This window comes from Pristiophorus japonicus, chromosome 10, assembly GCF_044704955.1.
Source record: "Pristiophorus japonicus isolate sPriJap1 chromosome 10, sPriJap1.hap1, whole genome shotgun sequence".
NCBI classification, from domain to species: Eukaryota; Metazoa; Chordata; class Chondrichthyes; family Pristiophoridae; genus Pristiophorus; species Pristiophorus japonicus.
In genome coordinates this window covers 219,372,331-219,378,330 of record NC_091986.1, presented here as the reverse complement: position 1 = coordinate 219,378,330, position 6,000 = coordinate 219,372,331, and positions in this window count along the sequence as shown.

Here is a 6,000-nt window from a genome sequence, read left to right as displayed (position 1 = left end):
CCTCGGAGCAGAGAAGGTTAAAGGGGCGATTTAACATTATGAAGGGGTTTGATCGAAATAAGGAGAAAAGTTTCCAGAGGTCACAGATTTAAGAGAATTGGCAAAAGAAGCAGAGGCGAGAATACCAGTGATTGGCAGGGCGATGAGTGAGGTCAGTCTTGGACACCAATGTAAACTAATGTCAGCTGTGGCTCAGTGGGTAGCACCCTCGCCTGAGTCAGAAGGTGTGGGCTCAAGTCCCACTCCAGAGACTTGAGCACAAAAATCGAGGCTGACTCTCTGGTACAGAACCGAGGGAGTGCCGCACTGTCGGCGGGACAGTACTGAGGGAGTGCTGCACTGTCGGAGGGACAGTACTGAGGGAGTGCTGCACTGTCGGAGGGGCAGTATTGAGGGAGTGCTGCACTGTCGGAGGGGCAGTACTGAGGGAGTGCCGCACTGTCGGAGGGGCAGTACTGAGGGAGTGCTGCACTGTCGGAGGGGCAGTACTGAGGGAGTGCCGCACTGTCGGAGGGGCAGTACTGAGGGAGTGCCGCATTGTCGGAGGGGCAGTATTGAGGGAGTGCTGCACTGTCGGAGGGGCAGTACTGAGGGAGTGCTGCACTGTCAGAGGGGCAATACTGAGGGAGTGCTGCACTGTCGGAAGGGCAGTATTGAGGGAGTGCTGCACTGTCGGAGGGGCAGTATTGAGGGAGTGCTGCACTGTCGGAGGGGCAGTATTGAGGGAGTGCTGCACTGTCGGAGGGGCAGTACTGAGGGAGTGCTGCACTGTCGGAGGGGCAGTACTGAGGGAGCTCCGCACTGTCGGAGGGGCAGTACTGAGGGAGAGCTGCACTGTCGGAGGGGCAGTACTGAGGGAGTGCTGCACTGTCGGAGGGGCAGTACTGAGGGAGTGCTGCACTGTCGGATGCACCATCTTTCGGATGAGACCTTAAACCTTGGGATGTCCCAAAGTGCCTTACGGCCAATGAAGTACTTTTTGAAGTGTTGTTCACACTGTTGTAATGTAGCAAATGGGGCAACCTAACAGCACTGCAATAATGACCAGGGATAAATTGAGGGATAAATATTGGTCCCAGAACACCGGGGAGAACCTCCCTGCTCTTCTTCAAAAGACTGCCATGGGACCTTTTATGACCACCTGAGAGAACAGACGGGGCCTCGGTTTAACGTCTCATCCGAAAGACCGCACCTCCGACTGTGCGGCGCTCCCTCAGTACTGCCCCTCCGACAGTGCGGCGCTCCCTCAGTACTGCCCCTCCGCCAGTGCGGCGTTCCCTCAGCACTGCCCCTCCGACAGTGCGGCGCTCCCTCAATACTGCCCCTCCGCCAGTGCGGCGTTCCCTCAGCACTGCCCCTCCAACAGTGCGGCGCTCCCTCAAGACTGCCCCTCTGACAGTGCGGCGCTCCCTCAATACTGCCCCTCCGCCAGTGCGACGCTCCCTCAGTACTGCCCCTCTGACAGTGCGGCACTCCCTCAGCACTACCCCTCCGACAGTGCAGCACTCCCTCAGTACTGCCCCTCCGACAGTGCGGCACTCCCTCAGTACTGCCCCTCCGACAGTGCGGCGCTCCCTCAATACTGCCCCTCCGCCAGTGCGGCGTTCCCTCAGCACTGCCCCTCCGACAGTGCGGCGCTCCCTCAATACTGCCCCTCTGACAGTGCGGCACTCCCTCAATACTGCCCCTCCGCCAGTGCGACGCTCCCTCAGTACTGCCCCTCTGACAGTGCGGCACTCCCTCAGCACTACCCCTCCGACAGTGCAGCACTCCCTCAGCACTACCCCTCCGACAGTGCAGCACTCCCTCAGTACTGCCCCTCCGATAGTGCGGCACTCCCTCAGCACTGTCCCTCCGACAGTGCGGCGCTCCCTCAGCACTGCCCCTCCGACAGTGCGGCGCTCCCTCAGTACTGCCCCTCAGACAGTGCGGCGCTCCCTCAGTACTGCCCCTCCGACAGTGCGGCGCTCCCTCAGTACTGCCCCTCCGACAGTGCGGCGCTCCCTCAGTACTGCCCCTCCGACAGTGCGGCGCTCCCTCAGCACTGCCCCTCCGACAGTGCGGCGCTCCCTCAGCACTGCCCCTCCGACAGTGCGGCGCTCCCTCAGTACTGCCCCTCCGACAGTGCGGCGCTCCCTCAGTACTGCCCCTCCGACAGTGCGGCGCTCCCTCAGTACTGCACTGGGAGCGTCAGCCTAGATTTTTATGTTCAAGTCCCTGGAGTGGGACTTGAACCCACAACCTTCAGACCTAAATGCGAGAGTGCGGCCCACTGAGCCCCAGTTGTCACTGCATAGATGCAGAGAAGATGTTTCCACTTGTGGGCGAGACCAGAAATAAGGGCCATAAATATAAGATCATCACTGATGAATCCAATAACCTCAGGACGTTCCAAAGCACTTTACAGCCAATGAAGTACTTTTGGAGTGCAGTCACTGTTGTAATGTAGGGAACACGACAGTCAAGTTGTGCACAGCAAGCTCCCACACACAGCAATGCGATAATGACCAGGTATTCCGTCTTTTGTGATGTTTTGGGGAATTCAGGAGAAACTTCTTCACCCAGAGAGCGGTGAGAATGTGGAACTCACTGCCACAGGGAGTGGTTGAGGCGAATAGTATCGATGCATTTAAGGGGAAGCTGGGTTTTTAAAAACGAATTCCCGAGATGTGGGCGTCGCTGACAAGGCCGGCATTTATTGCCCATCCCTAATTGTCCCTTGGTGGTGGTGAGCTGCTTTCTTGAACCGCTCCAGTAAACGCATGGGCGAGAAAGAAATAGAAGGATATCCCAGAGGCTGGCGTGGTTCATAAACACCAGCATGGACCTGCTGCAGGTACAGCAAGTGATCAGGAAGGCCAATGGAACCTTGGCCTTTATTACAAAGGGGGATGGAGTATAAAAGCAGGGAAGTCTTGCTACAGTTATACAGGGTATTGGTGAGGCCACACCTGGAATACTGCGTGCAGTTTTGGTTTCCGTTTTTACGAGACTAGGGCCCAAGTTTCCACATGATTTGCGCCTGATTTTTTCGGAGCAACTGGTGGAGAACGGACTATCTTAGAAATCGCAATTCTCCACATTTTTTTTTCTGCAGCTTTAGTCAGGTAGAACAGTTCTACTTTGGAAGAGAATTTTTTCTTCAAAAGGGGGCGTGTCCGGCCACTGACGCCTGATTTGAAAGTTTCCACAGTGAAAATGTACTCCAAACTAAAGTAGAATGGAGCAAGTGAAGATTTCTGTCGAACTGAAAAAACCTGTTCTACACATTAAAAAATCAGGCGCAGGTTACAAATTAGGCGTCCAGAACGAGGTGGGGGGAAGGGAACTCATTAAATTCTATAATAAATCCTTATTTATACTTCTACAAATATTATACAACTAAATCCAACCTGAATAAACATTTATAAGCAAAGAAAAGATTAAATAAACCATCTTCCTACCTGTGTGAAAGTGCTTCAGGCAGGGAGAATGGTGCAGTCAGCCTGAGGCGCCCGTTCTTTCCCGCGGGGGGGGGGTAGGAGGCACCCGTTCTTCCCGCGGGGGGGGGGAGGGGGAAGGGAGAGGAGGCGCCCATTCTTTCCCGCGGGGGGGGGTAGGAGGCACCCGTTCTTCCCCCGGGGGGGGGGAGGGGAGAGGAGGCGCCCGTTCTTCCCCCGGGGGGGGGGGAGGGGAGAGGAGGCGCCCGTTCTTTCCCGCGGGGGGGGGTGGTGGAGGCGCCCGTTCTTTCCCGCGGGGGGGGGGTGGGGGAAGGGAGAGGAGGCGCCCATTCTTTCCCGCGGGGGGGGGTAGGAGGCACCCGTTCTTCCCGCGGGGGGTGGTGGAGGCGCCCGTTCTTTCCCGCGGGGGGGGGGGGGTGGAGGCGCCCGTTCTTCCCCCGGGGGGGTGAGGGGGCGGAGACAGTGAGAAGGCTGCACGTGCTGATGTGCTGATGGCAATGTGCTTTTATTAAAAAAATGTTCAAAAATTAAGCAGCTCCAAAGAACGACAAAAATGGCCGAGTGCCAATGTTTTTTTCACACTGAGCATGCACGAACGCTCCAACGCGCACGCGCAGCGTTGCCGGCAGGAAAAAAACTAATTTAAATAGTACCCGCCCCCTCCCACTTACAAAATCGGCGCGAGTGTAGGCTCCGCCCCCCTGGGCGCCGCGCCAAACAGACAAGGAGCTGCAGAGCGCTCCAGAATCCCGAGTTTTTTTTAGGCGCCGTTTTAGGCGCGAAAAACGGGCGCCCAGCTCGGAGGGGCGCCCGTTTTTTATCGTGTGGAAACTTGGGCCCTATATACTTGCTTTGGAGGCAGTTCAGAGAAGGTTCACTCGGTTGATTCCGGGGATGAGGGGGTTGACTTATGAGGAAAGTTTGAGTAGGTTGGGCCTCTACTCATTGGAATTCAGAAGAATGAGAGGTGATCTTATCGAAATGTATAAGATTATGGGGGGGCTTGACAAGGTGGATGCAGAGAGGATGATTCCACTGATGGGGGAGACTAGAACTAGGGGGCATGATCTTAGAATAAGGGGCCGTCCATTTAAAACTGAGATGAGGAGGAATTTCTTCTCTCAGAGGTTTGTAAATCTGTGGAATTCGCTGCCTCAGAGAGCTGTGGAAGCCGGGACATTGAATATATTTAAGACGGAGATAGACAGTTTCTTAACCGATAAGGGAATAAGGGATTATCATCATCATAGTCAGTCCCTCGGAATCGAGGAAGATCTGCTTCCACTCTTAAAATGAGTCCTTAGGTGGCTGAACAGTCCAATATGAGAGCGACAGGGGGGACAGATAGTCGTTGAGGGAAGGGGAGGGTGAGACTGGTTTGCCGCACGCTCCTTCCGCTGCCTGCACTTGCTTTCTGCATGCTCTCGGCGACGAGACTCGAGGTGCTCAGCGCCCTCCCGGATGCACTTCCTCCACTTAGGGCGGTCTTTGGCCAGGGACTCCCAGGTGTCGGTGGGGATGTTGCATTTTATCAGGGAGGCTTTGAGGGTGTCGTTGAAACGTTTCCTCTTCCCACCATTGGCTCGTTTACTGTGAAGAAGTTCCGAGTAGAGTGCTTGCTTTGGGAGTCTTGTGTCGGGCATGCGAACAATGTGGCCTGCCCAGTGGAGCTGGTCGAGTGTGGTCAGTGCTTCGATGCTGGGGATGTTGGCCTGGTTGAGGACGCTAACGTTGGTGCATCTGTCCTCCCAGGGGATTTGTAGGATCTTGCGGAGACATCGTTGGTGGTATTTCTCCAGAGATTTGAGGTGTCTCCTGCACATAGTCCATGTCTCTGAGCCATATAGGAGGGCGGGTATCACTACAGCACAGACGAGGAAGGGTTAAAAGCTGGGATTTCTATGTAAGGCTGAATTCCACGCCACCTGTTTACCCAATGAGCTGTCAAGAGCGCCGAAGAAACTTCTGGAATCAGCAGCACATTTTAATATGACGCTTGTCTCCGCGTCACTGATAAGCCGGGGTGTCTTTGGAGCAGAGATACTTCTGACACAGCCGTGCTTATGGCACAGTTCTGGTTGCCACAGTACACACAGGGTATTGCAGCTATTGAAAGGACACAGAGGAGAGTGAGCGGACTGATCGAGGAGACGGAAGCAGGCCCGGCCTTTTGGGGACATGAAGCCCTGGGTCAACCTGCATTTTGCCAGCCTTTCTTCGAGTTTAAAAGTCTGCAGTCCTAACTCGCACCCAGTCCCGCTCACCCATCACCCCACTGTGCTCACTGCCCCGTGTCCTAACTCGCACCCAGTCCCTCTCACCCATAACCCCCTGTGCTCACTGCCCCGTGTCCTAACTCACACCAAGTCCCATTCACCCATCACCCCCTGTGCTCACTGCCCTGTGTCCTAACTCACACCAAGTCTCGCTCACCCATCACCCCCTGTGCTCTCTGCCCCGTGTCCTAACTCGCACCCAGTCCCTCTCACCCATCACCCCACTGTGCTCACTGCCCCGTGTCCTAACTCGCACCCAGTCCCTCTCACCCATCACCCCCTGT